The sequence below is a fragment of the Hemicordylus capensis genome, chromosome 4, assembly GCF_027244095.1.
Source record: "Hemicordylus capensis ecotype Gifberg chromosome 4, rHemCap1.1.pri, whole genome shotgun sequence".
Classification (NCBI taxonomy): Eukaryota; Metazoa; Chordata; class Lepidosauria; order Squamata; family Cordylidae; genus Hemicordylus; species Hemicordylus capensis.
This window is the reverse complement of record NC_069660.1, coordinates 116,634,508-116,656,292: the sequence shown is the minus strand read 5'-3', so window position 1 is coordinate 116,656,292 and position 21,785 is coordinate 116,634,508.

Below are 21,785 nucleotides of genomic sequence, written 5' to 3'. Positions count from 1 at the left end.
TTAGAGAGATCATTACCCTGCATCTCATTTGCTACTTTCTCCTGTAAAATATTTTGGAATGGATGAGTGAAAGGGACATAGAAATATTAACTATTTATTATATTTTTGTGTGGGTGAGAAGGGTTGAGAAGAAAGAAAGAAAGAAAGAAAGAAAGAAAGAAAGAAAGAAAGAAAGAAAGAAAGAAAGAAAGAAAGAAAGGAACTATGTGCTTATAAAATGATTTGTTCTGTTTTTAAAAACACTATTAAAACAAAATACTTATATAAATATCTGATTTTTATTTTTTTTGTAAATAATATACTGCAGCAACAACTTATTCATTTCAGCTCTTGTCCTGTTTCCAGAAACTCTGCTAATCAGGGCACTGGCACTTGCTTAGCATTCTCCATTCTTTCTGAGCAACAAGCATATTTTATTTACTGCATTCATTTCATCTTTAGAAATAGTTCTGTTGCACTGCTGCAGAGGTGTGAATATTTACCCCTTCAAAGTTGCAAATCTTAATGAATAAGCTCTATGCTTCTTGCCACCTAATCTTCTATTCCAAATTAGGAATCATCATTTCTTTTAATGGCCCTACAACTTTTTATACCTTTCTTGTTCCCGAACTCCACAGAGAATATGTATACTTTGAAACATTTCTTAATAATAAACTGGCTTCACTAGGCTTACCAGCTGGCAATGATCAAGACTCAGGGCAAAATGGTAGTAGATTCCTCATTATATATTATTTAAAACATTTGTCTCTCACTTCTTCCACCCAAGGTGGCTAACAATGCTTAAAAATAAAAATAAATGCATAGAAGAGTTTACAATAGTCTTGTGATGACATTCAGTGTCATTCTTCTGGAAATATGGGTGGCAGTTGTGATTGCTGCAGCATCTCATGAATTTTATCCAACCATTTAGGGCTATACATTCTACATTTTACAAACATTCTACAATGAGGCTACTCACACACACATGCAAAACCGGGCTAAGGGAACCCAGCTGGTTTCGAACATGCATGTGAACTGCTAGGATCAGGCCAGATCCCACTGGCTACATGGCAGCAAACCCTCCTAAATAGCCTCCCTTCAAAATGAGGTTAAGGGAGAGAGCGCTCCCTTAACCTCATTTTTCTGCTCGTGTGTCAGCCGCGGCTGTTTGCTTCGAAACGTTTCTTAATAATAAACTGGCTTCACTAGGCTGGCACACTCGGAGGTGGGGGGGAGAGGGGATCCCAATAATGCACCACACATTTGCGTAGTGCATTATTGGAGCTCCAGGGCGTGGGCTGACGCACAGCGGCACTTCCCTGCACTTCAACCCTTGAAACTGTGGAGAGAGCCACCACTAGTCTGGGTGGGCGATCCGCCTGTCTAGGGAAGGAGAGGAGATCATCTGCAGGGAGGGTGAGTGTAACCCGTTCTCCCTGCAAACCACCCCAGAGCTCTTCTCACCGATCATGAGAAGAGCTCCTATATGAATGGACATTGGTGCATGAAAGAGATTCTGCCTGTCAGCAGCATCACAATCCCTTCTTTCAGAGAATAAAGATACTGGATGTTGATAAAAGGTTAACAAAGAGACAGAAAATGAACATGCATTTAAACATCCATCCTGCATTTAGCAATGAAAAAATGCTCCTCATCTCAAATCACTGATGGCTCACCAACTGTGAGCAGCATCTGAAATGCTTAAAACAAACAAACAATGCTCACATCTAAGAGATGTGAACTCAAACATAGTAGTGGATTGTCATCCATTATCCAATATCAATGAAATGGAGCTTATTCTGAAAGAGGCCTTGGTGTTCACTTTGGACTTGTCTTTCACCTATCATCACATTCCTCTGCTCACACGTTCTCGCAAATATACAGCCTTCATTACCCCAGAGGGTCTTTTTCAATTCAAAAGACTGCCCTTTGGATTAGCCTCTGCAGCTCCAGTATTTCAACAAATATTGCATGCAATTTTGGGGACTATGGATGGTATCACTTACTTTCAGGATGATGTTTTAGTGTATGGCAAAACCATTAAGGAAAATTATGCTAAACTGACAGAAGTCTTCTCTGACAACATGGACTTATTATCTCTACAGAGAAATCTCAGTTTTGCACACACTTGGTGATGTACTTGGGACACACAATATATCAGAGTGCTCTACATCCCCAAACAGACTTGTTGAAAGCTATTTGGGATGCACCAGGATGCACTTCAATCATCTTTAGGACTCAGTATTATTCTAAATTTGTTACACAATTTACTTCCAAAGTTGCTCCACTGCATCTTCTTTTTTAAAAGAATGTCGCATTTAACTGGGATGCATTCTGCAATACTTGTTTTCAGATTATCAAATTGGCCATTGCTGAAAGTCCTGATCTCACTTCTTTTGACACCAAAAAGCACACTATTCTAATCACTGATGCTTCTGAATATGGTCTGGGTGCTGTCTTGACCCAGCAAAAAGGAGACAAGGAAGTTAAAATTGCCTTTGCTTCCAGAGTGCTTATTGCTTCAGAGAATATGTAGTCTGTCATTGAAATATAAGCTCTAGCATGTTTTTGGATGGTGAGGCACTTCAGAAATTACTTGTGGAGCAGAAAATTCACTTTATGGTCAGACCATAACTCCCATCTCCTTTATTTACTGCTTCATAGTTGGTTGGGAACATACATTTTTAATTGTTTGAGAATCATCTATTTGTGGATGTGATACCATGGATAAATGGGGCAGTTCATTTTCATGGAAGTCCACTTGATTATTTTTAAATAGAATGGGTTATTTAGATACATATGGCTCATGAGTCTTTTTAAATCATGGATTTGGTAAAGCATTTCAATGAACTTTGCTAAAGAAACTGATGGACACTCTTAACTTGATTGATAATGATTTAAAGGGTGGGGGGATTGAATTAGTGAAGTAGTTGAAGAATAAGGCTTTCCATGTAGTTTATTTTGTGACTTGATCATGGAATATTAAACTTTGGACGTATGGAATGGGAAAAGATTATTGCAAGTAGTTGCATGATAACATTGGAATGACAGAAGTTAGACCACAGACGTTAAAAAAAATCAAGCTATATGCCGGCTACTAGGCTTATGTCTTTTTAGCACTAGCCATCTCCAAAGTGATATACAAAACTAAAAAAAGGTGAATGGAGAATGTGTGTGCATGCGTGTGTGTGTGTGTGAAAAAAGGAGAAAGACGAGTAAAAACAAAGAATTCTTCTAAAGACAAGATGCTGTCAGTTTGGAACCACCGCTTTTGACAGCACATATGACAACCTTGCTAAATTCTATTAACCTGTTTGTTCAGTAGAAATAATTTCTGTATGACAGATGAAGAAAAAATTATTATATTTTTCACACTCATCCATCATCCTGCTAAAGTGAATTTGTGGCCAGGCAAATTTTTATACCAATTTTGCTACATTGCTCTCCTTTACATCGAAACTACCATTGTCTTTGTTCATTCTCCCTTTTTTATAGCCACAAACCATTTTTGCCAACTCAAATATCTGCAGCATCTCTATTTAATTGTCTCTTCCTCCTGGCTGTGTTGTCATCTTGTTATGTTTCATAACTCTGCCTTACTTTCAAAAAAAGTTCTTGTATTTTTAAAAACAAGAAAAATGCTCATGTATTTGCACATGTCAGAGCCACACAAGCCAAAGGCACCTGGACATTCTTTAAGGCCAATTTTAATCAGTTATCACGAAGGAACAAAATGTAACATCCCAGTGATGTCACTACCTTTTGCTTTTCTGAAGACATTATCTAATGCTACTTATGCAAGCATGAATGTATGCAATGTTGTTGGCAAGCCTAGAGTCCCCAAGGGAGTTGATGAAAAATGAAAGTGTCTAGTTTTTTCATTGTTTTCCCTATTGAAAAATCCTAGCCTACAGTCCATTACCAGTTGCTGGATAAAATAGGTGATGTAGAAGACTTTAGTTGATTATATCTGTCCCTGCCATTAGTTGTCTTTGTAGCATCAGGGCTACAATAATGAATATTTTAAAGAATCCAGCACCCATCCAAGAAATAAAAATGTATTTAAAAGAAGAAGAAACAAATTTCCATCTAATGTTGTTATAATACTTCTGCATTAAAATGTGTACTTTGATACAGCTGCGTGGGCGTTCTAATATACGCCACTCTAAAGCCACCTACAAGTTAATAATCTATCACCAACTCCTCTGTGTCTCTTGGGTATTGAACTCATTAATTATTTTTCCCCAGAAATACTTAGGTCAGTTTCCTGCCACCTTTTATTATTACTTTTCTAACAATAGGTTGGAAATTGTTGTCTGGAGAAGATGAAAAATTGAGTGAGCAACATTCACATTGGGAGGGTGGTAGTGGGGAATAGCTATAGCTTCTAAGGCTTTGATACAGAAATTTAAAAATGTAAGTGCTACATTCTGCAGCAAATACTATGTAATGAAGGAGGAATAAGGTGGGTTAGAGGAATGCAGGCACATACACTGTCTTTCTTTGGAGATATCTGGCAAAAAGATGGTAGCTATGATAATGATTCTGGACAAAAACAAACACTGATTTTGATCTAAAAGTAACATGCCAATAAATGGTTTGTTCCTCCTTGCAAACTCTTTTGGAGAGAGTTGAGCAATTGCTGCCAGATGCCAATATTTTACTGGCTGGTGACTTTAATGGTAGAATTGGCAAGGACATAAACAGTTCTATCTATCTATCTATCTGTCTGTCTGTCTATCTATCTATCTATCACCTGATACGTACATCTCTAGGTGGTGGTGGGGAAAACAATATAAAAAAGTAAAAACAGATTGAATTCCACAGGACATAATAAAAACAATCTCATAAAACAAGTTAAGAGACAAGTTAAAACAAATTATTACAATTAATTCCAGTTAAAAGCCTTTAAGAATGGGTGCATTTTAAAGGTCTACCTGAAACCAAACAGAGAAGGAGATGCTTTTAGTTCAACAGGGAGCATATTCCAAAGTTCCAGTGCAGCAAGAGCCCAGTCCTGAGTCACCACCAAATGAGCCAGTGGCAACCATAACCGGACCTCTCCAGAAGATCGTAATAAGCAACAGGGTTCATGACAAAGAAGGTGCTTTCTTAAATACCCTGGGCCCAAGCTGTTAAGGGCGTTATAGGTAATAGCCAGCACTTAGTATTTCACCAGGAAACATATCGGCGGCCAGTGCAATTCTTTTAAAATTGGTGTTATGTGGTCCCATCATGTTGTCCCAGAGACCAATCTGGCTGCCCAGTTCTATACCAATTGTGGTTTCCAGACCATGTACAAAGAAACCCCCACAAAGAATGCATTACAGTAGTCAAACCTGTAGGTTAACAGCATTTGTGTACCACTGTTTTAAGGTCATTTACCTCCAGAAATGGGTGTAGCTGACGTATCAGCCAAAGCTGATAAAAAAGGCTCCTGGCCACTGCCTCAACCTAAGAAACCAGGGAGAGTTTTGAATCCAGGAGCACTCCTAAGCTACATACCTGATCTTCCAGGAGCAGCAAAACCCCATCCAGAACAGCCAGATTGACAGCATCTTTTGAGTCCCAACCCCCGACAGTCAGTACCTCCATCTTGTTTGGATTCAACTTCAATTTGTTATCCTTCATCCAGCCCATTACCACCTCCAGGCAGGAATGTAGGGAAGATATGCATTTCCTGATGAGGTTGACATGGAGAGGTAGATCTGGGTGTCATCAGCATATTGATAACATATGCACCAAACCTCCTGGTGATGTCTCCCAGCAGTTTCATGTAGATGTTAAAGAGCATTTGAGACAGTATGGAGCCTTGTGGAACTCCACACTTTAGTTTTCGCTTTTCAGAACAGCAGTCTCCAAGCGACACCATCTGGAATCTACCAGAGAGGTAGGAGCGGAACCACTGTAAAACAGTGCCACTGAATCCCACCTCACTCAGGTGGTCCAGAAGGATACCATGGTTGATGGTGTCAAAAGCTGCTGAGAGATCCAAAAGGATCAGCAGAGTCACATTCCCTCTGTGGACAGTCAATTGGAGATCATCCATCAGGCTGACCAAGGCAGTCTCAACCACATAGCCCACATGAAAGCCAGTTTGAAATGGGTTTAGATCAGGCCTGCTCAACTTTGTTCCCCCAGCTGTTATTGGACTTCAACTCCCATAATCCCTAGCCATAGCAGCCAATAGCCAGGAATTATGGGAGTTGTAGGACAACATCTGCAGAAGGGCCAAAGTTGAGCAGGCCTGGTCTCTGCATCATGCAAAATTGCCTGGAGCTAAGAGGCCACCACCCACTCAGTCACCATGCCCAACAAGTTTGTAATTAGCTAACTGAGGGATCCAATCCAGGTTTCGTTCAGATAAGTTCTAATAATAGCCTCCTTAAGACAAGGAGGCATCCTGCCTTGGGGTGTGCACAGAACTGGCTAGCCCGGTTCAATTCTAGTGTGAACTGCACCTGAATCTGACTGAGCCAGTTCAGCACAGTCCCCATCAACTCCCCCCCCCACCAGTCTGGTCTGGGGAGGGTTCACAATTTTTAAATAAATAAATAAATAAATAAATAAATAGTACCTCCTAGCCCCTTTGGTGGGCTTCCTAAAGGCCATGGGGGGGGGTGTCTGCAAAGTTTCCTCCTCCCCCCAGCAGCCTCATTTATCACTGCCGCTGCCCATAAAATAATCCTTTTTGGCCTATTTGGGCCTCTGTTATTCGGCACGGTGGCCACTTTGCTGCCGCCGCACATGTTCAAATGGCCTCTGCAAGGCCTCGCAGAAGTCATTTGAGCATGTGTGGTGGCCATTTTTTAAAAAAATATTAAAGGGGGCTTTTAGGAAGCTCCCCAAAGAGACTAGGAGGTACTTAATTTTTTTCAAATTAACAACAACAACAAAAAGCAAACTGGTGTGGGTGTTCGGTTCTGGTCAGGATGGAACCAGGGGGTGGGGTTCGGTTCAACCCCTATACCCCCAACCCCCCAACCCCCAAACCAGTTCGCACATCGCTAATCCTGCCCTCCCTCAGATAAGCATTTCTAATATTTACCAGGCCCTTTCTGGTAATATTATTACCAGATAAGATAAGCCAAGTTGGGCAAGAGTCAAGAGAACAGGTTATAGGATGCACAGTCCGAAGCAGTTTGTCCATTTCCTTGGGAATCACAAACTGAAAATGATCCAATCTAATCCTATAACGGGAGTTGCTGGACACCACCACAATAGAGTCTGCAGTAACTGTGGAATCCAGCTTGGCCCAGATGTGAGGGATTTTATCCAACAAAAAGTCATTTAAAACATCACAGTGAGTGACCATTGGCTCCAAGTTCAAATTCAAGGGGGGAAGAGCTAGATACTAGACCTTTCACAAGCCAAGACAATTCAGCTGGACATGAATTAATGGAAGCAATGCGGACAGAAAAGAACCGCTTCTTTTCTGCCAACACTGCCAGAGCATAGATCCTCAAATGTGCTCTGTGTTGTGACCTATCAGATTCATGCTAAGACATCCTTAACTTGCATTCTAGCTATCTACCTCTCCGCTTTAGCTCCCATAGTTCATCTGAATACTACGGGGCTATCTTAAAGCAGGTCGGAGAGGGTGCTTAGGAGTGATTGTGTCTACTGTTCTAACCAGTTATTCCAGGTTTGTACCAAAGCATTGACAGAATCATTAGCAGAGACAACTCTAAACCCTTCCAAGGCTTCTTGGAATCCTATTGGATCCAATAACCTCCTTGGGCGGACCAATCTAATACATCCTTCACCCCTACAGAGGTAGGATGCAGTTGTACAGTAAGTCCTACCTTAACCACATAGTGATCCGTCCATGACAATGGGGAGATGACAGGAGTCCCCACCCACGGAACACCACCCTGATCAGAACAAAAGACCGAATTGAGCATGTGACCAGCATCATGTGTTGGTCCAGTGACCAATTGGGATAGACCCATAGTAGTCATGACCACTATGAACTCATAGGAACATAGGAACCTACCATATACTGAGTCAGACCATAGGTCCACCATAGGTCTACACAGACTGGCAGCGGCTTTTCTGGGGTTGCCTGCAGGAATCTCTCTCAGCCCTATCTTGGAGATGCCATGGAAGGAACCTGGAACCTAGATGTTCTTCCCAGAGCAGCTCCATCACCTAAGGGGAATATCTTATAGCACTCACACTTCTAGTCTCCCTTTCATATGCAACCAGGGTGGACCATGCTTAGCTAAGGGGACAAGTCATGCTTGCTACCACAAGACCAGCTCTTTTCCTGAACTCCTGAGATGCTCTTGTCAGCTTGGTCCTGAAATGAACATTGAAGCCCCCCACCATCAACAACCTGGGCCACTCCAATGCCAACTCCACAACCAAGTCTGTCAGCTCAGTTAGGCACTCTGTTGGGCAGTGGCGTGATCATTACACCGCATCAGAAAAATGCAGGGTAATCCGGAGGATGAATGGTATTTGTCCTGGTCTTCTGTGAATACATTGTTAACCAAACAAGGGGCTGTAGAGCTTTCCTGGTACCGACTATGACTAATCAAGTGGGTATTACACTTTTTAAAGCCCTAATGGAGCTAGTGTTACTTTTTGATTTCGCCCACATTTCTTCCCCGGGGTTGTACCTTTGATATACATAACAGAACAGAGAGGGATAATATGCCTCTGTTTTTGACTTTTCTGGCATATAAGGTTCCTCCACCTGTGACATGTAACAATTTGGATGGCATTATTCAAGTTAAACATTATCTTAGATTGAGTCTTGTTCTCAGCAAAAAATGACAGTTTTGCTAAATTCCCAGCAGATGCTGTATCAAAGGTGTTGTTACCAGCTGAGCTTATTCTGCCCGCTCCTAGAAGTCTCCCTGGTTGCAACTGCATCTCCAGGCTTAGAGATTGCACTTTTGCTATGCTCAAGAACTGCACTGCCATGTGAGCTCCCAATCTATGTTATACATGGGGCCAAGTCGTTTAGTTGGCAGTGGACTGGTAGCTCCTAGATTTGAATACAGGCCCCACAATTGGAAAGGGGATTAGATCCACACTCTCTATGAGGGGTACCCAGCTAAGCAGACTCCCAGGACTAGCTACTGCAAGTGTCTGGCATCTAAAATCATTTCAGCCTTGGAATGAAATTTAAATTCCCCTCTTCCTCTCAAAAAGAGAGACAATCCCTGGCCATTAGGCCAGGGAGAAAAGACAGATAAAACAAGTTTGTTATCTGCAGCCTCCATTAAAATAGGGATGGGTTAGTGATGTAACTTTGAAATATGCCTATTGAAACTATTGACAGAATTATTGGGAAGCCCTTCGCAGCACAGGATATTCTTTAAACACACCTGCACTCTCCAATTGTCCTCACAATCAGCCTTGAATGCCATAGGCGATTCACACACATTCCTACCCAGGAAGGGCTAAGACACAATGCAGTCCAAAAAAAAGGTTGTCTGGGCTCCCCTGTTCAGCAGAACAGGACAAAAGGCAAGTGCCCTCAAGGCACATTTTGGGATATAAGTATCCCTAATGCCATGACCCAGTGTGCTTCCTTGTGTTATTACATCTGGGATTCCCACTGAGAAACACCTCGGTGTTCTTTGTGCCTCTCACTCTGGAGCCTAGCAGACCACCTTAGTGTTCCCCTCTTCAGGACAGGTGACATAGCCTCTTGCCTGGCTTCTTCAGGGCTGAACCCATCCCTTTCTCTTATTTCTGAAATCTTGCCCCTCTATCTTAAAGTACATCTCTAACCTGCCATGGAATTTATACATGATTTGGAACTTTAAGCTATATGCGCCTTACAATAGTCTGTTTCTTAGCATATTTGTAGGGCCTTTAAACTAGGGCCACATAGTAATTTAGTCTGATTTTAGTTTTAATAAACTCCTTTTTGATTTAATTAAAACCTCTCTCTCAAGCCGATTTTTGTTTTTAGTTCATATGCGTGCACAAATTAAGGCTGATTGGTACTGTCTCCCCTTTTGAGCTAAATTCCCCATATTTGACCGAACTAGGGGGTGCAGGTCAATCACCCTCGAGGCAGTTTTATTAACAGTGTCTTGCACTTGGGAAGGAGAGCTGGTCTTGTGGTAGCAAGCATGACTTGTCCCCTTAGCTAAGCAGGGCCTGCCCTGGTTGCATATGGATGGGAGACTACAAGTGTGAGCGCAGTAAGATATTCCCCTTAAGGTATGGAGCTGCTCTGGGAAGAGCATCTAGGTTCCAATTTCCCTCCCTGGCATCTCCAAGATAGGGCTGAGAGAGATTTCTGCCTGCAACCTTGGAGAAGCCGCTGCCAGTCTGTGTAGACAATAAAGAGCTAGATAGTCCAATGGTCTGACCCAGTATATGGCAGCTTGCCATGTTCCTATGTTCCACTGCAATCCAATTTGGATATTTATGATATTTTTGTTAAAATTATTTGTGCATTAAATTCTCATTTGACCACTGTAGGTCATACCCAGAGGAATTATATAAAGAAGGGCTGGTTTGATTAAGATCGTAGATCTAAGAGAAAGAGATAAGCCCTAAGGAAGCTTCAGAGGAGACTTAGGGAGGATAGGTCAGATTTCTCAGTTCAGTCACTCATACAGTTACACTCCCAATATAAACATCTGTTAAGTTATAAGAAGCTTACCTATTATAATGATCACTGGAGAAAGGTTGGTCTCAGAATAATCCCAAAAAATAAGGAAATTTTGGGAACTGGTGGCAAACAGTACTCATATGCATAACACCATGGCTGATGCATACATCTCAGCAGAGGACTGGTTTCAACATTTTCCTGCTATTTATAGCTGTCCTTAGAGTGAGCCAACAGTAGAATATATAGATTGTATATATAACTGTCTGAATATATAGACAGCTATAAAATGATATATTACCAGAGTGGCCAATGGTTATGGAATCAGAGTGTAAGCAGCTGATCACTGTCTTGACCTCTGGGAAAGTTCCCAGAGAGGACATGGTGCCCCTTCCGGTATGTAAGATGATATAATGCATATTGGTGGGCCCCTATTTTGGCTAGACTCTTTTTAGAAACTGACAATCCAGAGCAGGCAGGCATGATAGATCATTGCATCACAATTGTAGAGCAGGCATGATAGATCATTGTATTACCCTGAAGGCCATAATTCAGAAATATACCAACAGCCACACAAAATAACTTTAGATCATGTTCATTGACCTTACATCAGCTTTCCATTTGATTGACAGGTCCAGACTTTGAGAGAAACTTGGGAGAACGGATATCAATAGGTGAGTCCTTATTAATTGAACTACATTCTGACATCATGGCCATGGTGAGAGTGGACCAACAAGGACCGCTATCTGACCCAATTCCATTTGAGAGAGGCATTAAAACAGGGTTGACTTCTGGCTCCCTTTTAATTTGATTTTTATATTAATGACATTGTTTTGGGTATGTAATCACAAAGTTTCTTTTCTCCTTCACTTAGTGGGCATAACATTATGGTTTTAATGTATGCCGATGATATGGCACTTATTTCCTGTGCTGAGATTGGCCTGAGAATAATGCTGGCTAGATTGCCTGACTGGTGTGAAAGGGAGAAATTGAGGATTAACAATGACAAAACAAAGGTAGCCGTTTTTGGCAGTAATAATATCAAACATAGGTGGTCAATTAATGCCCAGCAGATAGAGCAATGCCCCTCTTTTAAATATTTGGGTGTTTCCTTCCATAAGCCCCTCTCTTGGAAGGCGCACCTCAATGCTGTTCTAGCAACTGCTTGATGCTCCGTTTTGCAGTGTGTCTTCTCTAAAGGGGGACAATTAATAGCCCCAGCACGTAAAATATTTCAGGCCAGGTGATATCAAAGATGTTGAGATCTGTGGGTGGGATGGGAATGTTGGAAATAGTCCAAAACAACTTCCTAAGGAAGATTTTGCCCCTTCCCCAGGGCATTCCTGCTACCTAAGGGCTACCTTCAATCTCTGTCAGAGTTCATTTAGCACTGCTAAGGTAATTCAAGAAATTAGACAGCCTCCTGGAACATCATTTAATCAAATTTTGTTGTTTATATCACAAGAACAGGAATCAGTGGGTTACATTTCTGTCTTATATTCAACAGTTGCATTCCTTGCCCTTGGTGGGGGAACTTAGATCTTGGAGCAATAAATAAATAAATATTGGAGACTTGCTCCTTGAACTGGATGCTTGCAGAGATGTGGTACAGCTCTCACTGTTTTCATTTTGGTACTGCTGTTATAAGAAACAGAGAAGTTTCTTGCAGTACCTGGTTGATCTTGTTCATTTAAAGCCTTCACTGAGGAAGGATTTTACAACTTTACACTTTCAAACTCTGCCCATAGCATATCTTGAAGAAAGATTCTGTAAACGTCTGGTGGAACAATGTCTTTGTCCCTGTGGCTCTGGCCAAATGGAGGATATTATTCACTATGTCTTTTATTGTCCCTTCTATGCTGATTAGTGGGGAAACGTTGAGACAGATCATAGACAAATACAAGGGTTTGGATGTGGAATGTTTAAATTATCTTCTTGCAGATGCAATTCCAAATGTCAGCTATCAAGTCACCACTTTTGCCTTGCTTTCTTATCAACTAAGAAGGAAATTTACATCTGTTGTGCCTTGTCCTAAACTGTAGCATTGGTTTTAGCCTAACTAATTCTATTTTACTATCTACTTAAGTAACTTTATGGTATTTTGTGTTTTGTTTTAATGTTTTTCTTTTTATGTTAGGTTACTACCAGTGGTTATAATAATAAACTTTACTTTCTTACTAATAAATGGTTTGTTTCATTCGGTGGAGACTATTAACTCATGGGCTTGTTATCAATTTGATCTAAAACTGCCATTCTACTAGTGGAAAGACTTTTCTGCATTGAAATTAATGGGAATTAATTTAGTCACAACTAACTTAACTAATTGATTCCAATGGTGTTAGTCATGACTAACTTGTCTGGGTATCAGCTCATGTCTCTTGTTATATATTAGCCCACTTCAGGCATTATAGAGAGCAGTGATGCTCATGCTTACAATGCGAAAAGCAGAAAGGAAGTCCCAGACCACCACTGTCTCTTGCCTCCTCCTGCCAGTCAAACACATTTACGGTGCCATTTGGGAGGGAGGTGTCATAAATGTATCCTCCAATGATTCTGTGAGCTCACGAAATCACTGATGAACATGCCTATGGTGCTTCTCCCTTTAGACAGACGGCACCATAAAGATGTTCACCCAGCAGGAGAAGGTGAGTGAAAGCAGCGAAGGTTGAACTTCCTCCCTGCTTTTCCCATTGTGTGAGCACTACTGTGCTCTATGTTGTCTGAAAAGGGCTACTGAGACCCCCAATACATTGTGGCACATACTGACATCCAGACTAATGAAGGAGCAGTGCTAGAATAGAAGCACCAGTGCTTCTGAAGTGGTCAAAAAGCTTGGCTCTGCCACTAATGCAGTGTGCATGGAGGGGGCGGGTGGGAATGTGTTGCCAAACAGCAATATTTTGCGGACTTGCAAACAGGTACCCCTCTCCATGATATTGCAATCATGCCAAACTGACAGGCTATTAGCCTCCAGAAAACCTTTCACCCTGCAGAGCTCCAGCCCCCTGGCATGAGCAGGTTGTTAGCACAAGCAGAGTTTGGCAACATGCCTTTAGGTCCGAAATTCAAGATTGTACAAGGGCATGCCAAGCAGATCCTCAGCTTCTATGGCCTCTTTTCATAGAATAAAGCTAATAATAAAACAGAGGTGGGGGAGACTCATGCTGTAGATAGCCTCCTGTTCTCTCAGGCTTTTAATTAGAATTAATTTTAATAATTTTAAAAACTTTTAAAAATAATTTTATTCTATTGTTTTTATTGTCATGCATTTTAATTTGTGACTTCTGAATATTTTAAATTGTGTACACTCCCTAGAGATATACATATCAGACAGTATAAAAATATGATAGATAGATAGATAGATAGATAGATAGATAGATAGATAGATAGATACGGAAATAAATAAAGAATGGCTTGAAGATAAGCGAACACAACGATTTCCCTCCTCATTAGCTTGATCAAGTGACTGGTAAAGATAAGGGAGGAGTGCTCATCAGTAAACAAAAGCTTTGTATCTTTGTACCTGGAATGTTTGAGTTTCAAGGGAGTGAAGAGAGAAACATTTGATCACATATGTGAGCATTTATATATCTTGAACTTGCCTTTGTCCAGAGGACACACCTGCATTGATTAGGTCCACCCTAGCAATAGAGACCTTTTTCATGCTCAAAGTTGCATACCCTCCAGGGAGGGATAGCCTCATGATTAACTCAAACATCGCCCCAGGTCATGATTTTGGGTATATTTACCTGATCAGGCCACATGGAATCAGAATCTACTCTACTATGGAGGGTTGCCAGAACCTAAGGGATATACTCGTGAGTCAACTGGGCCATAAGCCAGAATTTGGGTTTTTTAAAGCCAAATCTGGCCAGCTAGTGTGTACGGACTCTCACAAGGTAGGTTGTGGCTGCTGCCCCTTGCCTCTTTCCTATCTCTTGCCCTGTCTACTCTCAAGGAGCACTAACACCGAACTTTGTGCACCAAATGCACTAGGAAGGATAGGTAACACTTCCACTTCAGCTATCTGTCTTCCAGGCTCTCTCGCCTTTCTGCTCCCTCCTCGCGTCTCCTTCCCAGACACTCTTCGTAAAGATCTTGAACTAAGCTTACTTACCTTCAGTAGAACACTAGCCTATTTACTGAAAATCCTAACCAACTCCCCTTCTCTTCCTGTAACTCCCCTGTTTAACTTTAATAAAGCTTTGAAGATAGAATCGTTCCTCTCTTCTCATTTCCAGTACATCAGAGCTGCTTAAATTAATGTAGGGTCAGAACTGCAGCCCAACTGAGCTAATTTCCCCACTTAGCACCAAAGCATAGCTGAAGCATCTAGCCAGTGCTTCTCTGCAGTTCTGGTAACAAATGTCAGCAACCTCCCCTTCCCTCAGAAGTACTCTGTGCCACCCATAAATGTCTCCCTGAGAATTTAGCATGCCTCAGGGACACATTTTGGGGTAGCACATAGTGCTTCTGGGGGAAGACAAGGTCATCAGAAAATTTCCCATCCCCACCCCCCACACACAATTGTTAGTCTGAAACTCTTCAGAAGTACTGGTGCTACACAGGGACTAATGTTTTACTTTTGTGAAACAATAAACAGATATCTTTATGTGAGAATTGCTTTAAATATTTTGACATCCCAGTGGATGGCACTGAACTGTTGAACACACCTTCTATGGTATGGGTAAAGTGCTATATGCTGTTGTTTTAGGGTCGTGCACATTTGGTGAGTCACCCATTATCTGAAGTTGACCAATATGATCAAGGGAATTATGTGATGTAACTCTTGCTGGACTATTTTATTTCAGATTACAGGTATGGGATTGTTTTTTTCCTGGTGCAGAGTCATGTATGGACTGCTTACTTGAATCATGTAGCTATATCCATAAACTTACTCATCACAGCCTTGAAAGGGTAGAATATTCTGATGCTGAATCTCAGTATTCATTTGCTGGTGATCGAGTAAGAGTTGGCTTCTCTGCAGATTCCTTCTGTTGCTCTTGATTTAGTGGTACTAGCAGAGCTAGAAAAATATTTACTAGCAAATCTGGATTTCAGCACATATGCTGCCTGCGAGTATGTACATGATAGAAAGAGACACTGCAGAACACTTTCATGAATTAGCAGCCAAGTGCATTAGGAACTCAGGTGAGAATCTTCATAGAATATAGCTGGAAAGAACAAAAATGGCCATCCAATCCAATATTATGGTGAGGCCCAAATTTGCTGGCAAATGTTTCTCTCGACTCTGCTACTATTAATGCCTGTGTTTATACTGGCTGACATTATGTGCAGAAGTACAGAACTGCTGTGCACCCCCAGAGACTGCTATGGACCCAGAAGTTAGGCCTGGTGCTGTAGAGAACACACAGTTGCACAAACAACACTTGCAGTTCCTCCCATTCACAACAATGGGAGAAACTGTGGAAGCACTGCTTGCACAACCGCCTGTTCTCCACGACAAGCCGCCTGTTCTCGCCTGTTCTCCATGACAACCACCTGTTCTCCAAGACATTGGGGCTGACTTTTTGATCTGTAGCAGCCCCGACATACTGTGAGGGCAGCACCGTACCTGTGTATCATGTCAGTGACTATGTTTAAGTTCTTTTTTTTAAACAGTATGTTGGCATGTTTCTTTCTGCCATGTTGGTCTTCACAGGCAGAAAATGACCATAGGCACTTTTTGGCTTCACTGGTTATCCAAGATATCTCTCTGCTGCTGGCTGAAGACAGGGAGAAGGCTGCTTACAGCTTACATTAAAAAGGGCAATTCCTGATTATTTGGATACTAAAGCATATTTTTAGAATAGCTGAATTCTGATCATGTCCATGTGATTCTTATATGTGGACAGACTGCTGCTTTTGCTGCTGCTATAGCAGAGATGCAGATTGCCTCTTCTGAAGTATTGAGTGGTGCCTGTGGGATCATTCAGAATTGCAGATCAAGTGTTGTAGATCAAGCATATCAACTCACACTAGAAGACTTTAGCTTTATCCTTTATGAAGAAGAGCTTGAAAGCAGGCTTTCATTCTTTGGAAAGAAAAAAGTAAGAAAACAAAGTAAAATAATCAAAATGTAGGTGATTGTGACAATAATGATGACAAGATCTCTCTGTTTGGCTGCCCATGCTTATAAAAAAAAATACATTTTGAAGAAGAGATTAAGGTCCTTGTTGATCCTTCTCTGCTCTTGTATATCCTATCAGAATATACCCCTAACAGAAATTGCCCCTATGATGAACTGAATTTTGATCTCCAGCATGCAAGCTGCTCTTGATTGCAGAGATTGGCCTGACTGCTACTTAAACCATGGATTTATGGATCCCCCCCACCCCCCGATTCTAGCTTTGAACTGAATGTATACTTACAGGCAGTGTCACATCTTCAGGTAGATGGTACGGATACTTGCATATTAAGCAAAAACTCAATTCTAGCCCATATTTCATGACACATTCCTACCATTTGGAGCCCACTTTGATTCTAATGCAATAATGAATATTATTGCATCAGTTGGGGCAAAATGGACTTTAATGGGGCCAAAATGGACTTGAACTTTGGTGAAACTGAGGGTCTTATATATTATAATGTGCCACCAGCATGATTGCACACAAGAGACACATGACTGGATTCCAGGATAGTCTATTGTAGTTTGCTTTGTTATTTTGCTTTACAGCCTTCTACAACTGATTGTTCACTGACTGTGGCCAAAGAGAAAAACATTCTCAAAACAGCAAGTAATGCTGAAGGTGTCCCACTGATCCTTTATCTTCAATTCACATTTGGCTGAATAACCTTTATGTACTAGAAAGTAGGGATAATTCCTTTATTTCCTGTGATTTATACAATTCACGGTGCCATCCAAGACATCATCTAGTCCCCTGGACTTTGCTTCAGAGATACTCAGAGGGTGTCATAACTTGCTTACATTTGGAACACCTGATCTTCCTTGTAAGTTGGCACTGGCCAACTGCCCAGCTTGCCACCATCTGCTGCTGTTGTCAGTAGCGACTCATCATTAAGGGTATGAGGGAGACACATCCCTCCCACCCCATCTGCCTCCTTCACGCCTGTGCAGAAGGAAGCCAGAAAGCTTCCTTTCTGACTTTCCAGATTATACAACATGAATTTAAAGTTGCTTAGGAACAGACCAATTTAGGATTTTGCATAGCTTTAAAAAAACAAAAACCCAATATGTGACAAAAATGACTAACCCACTTGTAGCAGTGAATTAACCTTGTTCTTGTTGTAATTTTCAGATTCCCTGCTCTTAATCTGATACTGGGATATATATATATAATCTATGTGGGAAATTTCACCATGTCAAAAGTGATGCTGCCTAAACATCACCCTCCAGCATTGGAAAGCATCAGACCCACCATATATCAGAACCTAAACAGGAGAACTTATGGACTTGGCAGCCAATCAACAGTATTTTGTAGGTGGGACTGTGCTTTGTACTACATTTAATTATATCTGGCCTGATTATTATTTTTGGAGTTTTTTTAATCCAGACCTTTTCCATGTCTGTGTATGTTCTGCAGCTTGCTTTCCTGCCCCTTTCTCTCTCTCCCTGGGCCCTTCTATGTTTGGTAGGTTTGGGTTACAGGGTAGCAGGGAGAGTATTGTTGCAGATATTGTTTGTTTTATATTGTATTAACAGAAATGTCTCAATATAGTAATACTAATAGAGGAGGAGGAGGAGGAGAGTTCCATTTTACACCACAGATGTACATACATCACAGATTTATTTATTTTTTAAGCATGAACTATATCTCCACTTCAAACAATCTCAGGTTGTGAGGCTGGGAAAAATCTATCCCTGAAACCTTGGAGATCTGGGGCTCAGAGTACACAATATAGTGCTAGAAGTATCATTGGTCAGATTTAGTATAAGACAGTTCCAATATACATCATCATCATCATCATCACCACCACCACGATTATTATTACTAAAAAATAAAGTTATACATTATATGTGAGGAAATTCAGTTGAACCTCTTGCAATGTTTATTATCATTAAATATTCAGAATAATGTAACAGCAGAGGATATGTATGTACTTCTGAATAACATTTAAAATTAATGTTATTAGCTCAGAGAGATGCATTTGTATTTTTCTGCCAGATTATAAATATACACAGTAAAAATGATCAAAAGTAAATAAAGAACATTGAAATTATCCAGAATTAAGCTACAATACACAGAATTAAGTCATATACTATTGTAGCATAATAGAGTTCTGTTTCATATCAGTCAGATCTCTGATAGTATTTACCAGAAAGGCAACAGTAGTATCAGGAAGAACAATGTTTCCTTTTGCATAAGAAAATGTATGATTATTCTCTATGTAAAGGGATATTATCTATCTATCTATCTATCTATCTATCTATCTAGTGAGGGAGAAAACCACATAATAAGATCACCGTAAAAACAATTTTTGTTAGGATTGATTTCATTTTTGGAAAGTGTTGGTCAATCACCAATTTCAGGCATACTAGGAAACTGGAGGTCCCCTTTGCTCCAGTTTCCCAAGCCACATGTCCGAACTGGCAAAACCAGAATTAAGGGCTAGAAGGGACCCATGATTTCCGTTCCCAAACTCCAATCTGAACCTTTGGTCAGAGAGGAGTTTTGCCACCACTATCTTCAGTTCTGTGGCATCAACATTATATCTAAACGCTGGCACTGCACTTTCAGCTCCATGGAACCGGAGTCGAGGGAAGAGGCTCCTCCCTCACTCCAGCCCAATTGGCTGTGTGAGCTGCCCTTCTGTCAAGAAGGAAGCCCACATAGCCAACTCCCCTGCCTCTCTGAAGTCTTGCCGACTGCAGAGTGGCAGCTAGTGGACAGGAGATCAGCTGGGGGGGGGGAGCCCTGTGTTACATCTGAAGGCTGCCTATGTTTCTTTCAAGGAGGTCGGGCCAGCAATTAGCACTTAGAGGAGGTTCAATACGACCATAAAAGGACATTGTTCTGGTCTAGAAATTTACACATTGCTTAACTGTCTGTCAAGATCCACAGCTTTGAAGTGACTTATAAAATGTCCATGCAAGGAGGGTCTGTGGGGATATGATGGGAGCCCTCGTGCAACTCCCCTGGTCCTCCTATGTGTGTGTACTGCTGTGTCACAAGGCTAATGCGTCCAAGCAGTGGACTGGAAGAGTTCTACAAGATTGGAAACATGTCACTAGTGGCTGTACAGTGGGAAAACTCCATAGGTCAGTGATCTTCACTATTTTTCAAGTGGGGGCCACTTTGATTTAAAAAATCTCCTGTGTGAGAGTCATTTCCCATTTCCATGCAGTGAAGGGCATTTCCCAATGCTGGATGGCAAGAGGGAGACCTAAGAATAACAGAGTCCTGTAAAGCCCCAGTACCATCTTTAAAGGTGCACACAGAGTGCAGAGAAGTGTCATCCTTCCCAGCATCTTCCTCACAGTATACTATGGGCAAAGTGCTGAGGAAGATGACACTTACCTGTGCTCTCTGTGTGCCTTTCAAATTGGTGCTGGGGATTTACAGGTCTCTGATACTCTTATGGCCCTCCCTCCTGTTCTCCAACATTGGAAAAAGCACAGCACTGCCTACAGTGATGACACCAGAAAAAAACCTGAGGCAGGGGTGGACACATAAGGGCAGAGTGCAGTTAAGGTTGGGCAAGCTGTGTCTCACATATTAGATTTTTGAAGCTGAAATAGTTGGGGCGGGGACCACTTGTTTGGGACTGCTTGCCCACCCAAGCCCCCCTCTAGAGCCACCCTTGACTTCAAAGAGGTGGGAAATGGCTCTCATACTAGAGTGGTTTTTTTAACTCACATGCGCCTTCCAAGAACTGTTGTACATACTGTATATGTTATTATTTATTTATTTTTACACGCTTCCTCCAAGGAGCCCAGAGTGATGTACATTATTATGTTTATGCTCAAAACAACCCTGTGATGTAACTTAGGCGGGGAGATAAGTGCACATCCCTAAATGAAACTCACTGGATGACTTTGGGCCAGCCACTTATCTCTCAGCCTGTTACATCACAGGGTTGCTGTGAACATAAACATAATAAAGTACATCATTCTGGGCTCCTTGGAGGAAGAGTGACTGGCCCAAAGTCATCCAGTGAGTTTCACTGAGGGATGTGCATAGAGCTTGGGGGATGCTGCTGTGGCTGGTGGGGGCGGTTCTCTGCTGTCCCCCCATTGGCATTCCCCTTGTCTTCCAAGGGCCATGACTAGGTCATAATCCAGACCACACAAATGGCCAGGGTGCATGTGTGGCAGCCTCCAAAATGGCCACCACCACCGGAGAAAGGGCCAGAACGGCCCCAAAATGAGCCAAAATGACCCTTAGGAAACCAGGGGGACTGGTGAAGGAGAAGGAAATAGCAGAGAGACTCCCCCCCAACAGCTGCAGCAGTACCCACCTCCCGTGGCTGCTGGACCCGGCCATGAGCATTTAAATGTTATTTTCTTTAAAAGATCTTTAGAACCCCTAAACTGGTTTGAATTTGAGCCAAGCCAATGGGATTGTTCAAGGGCACAAAACCCAATATGCCCAGTTTGGTTTGACTCCGTTTCAGACTCGAACCAAATCAGGCAAACTGGTTTTGTGCACACTGCTAAATGAAACTATAGAAAATTCATATATGTGATCTAAAGGGGGAGGTTGAAAAGTGTGGTTTGAGTTTCTAATGCTTTATGAGCCATTTGGATAAATAAAGCTGTTAAATAGAGAAAGCAACAACAACAAAAACCCCTTAAAGGATGTCTTAAAAATAATTTGGCAAATAAACTGCGAAGGCTGATTAAATTAATCAACTATGTTAGAGTTAGAGGTGGTCAGTTACATAAAATTGGGCCTTAATAGCTCATTTTTGGAAAGTTTAACAATAAATATTCAACCATTTGTTTTATTTTTCTTATTATAAATTATTCTTCACCTTATTCAACATTTTATTTTAATAATTTTATTTAATAATAATATTTAATATTATAAAATAATATTAACATATTATTATAAAATAATATTAACATGTTATTATAAAATAATATTAACATATTATTATAAAATAATATTAATATGTTATATTATTATTATTAATAATAACTAATGTGCATAACTTTGATGGCGGTTGGTCATGCTATGCTAATGTAACTCTTAGCATACTTATTGTAAAGTTCATGTTACTACACACCTGAGTAGATTCAAACTGAGCTGAGCAGTCATGTACT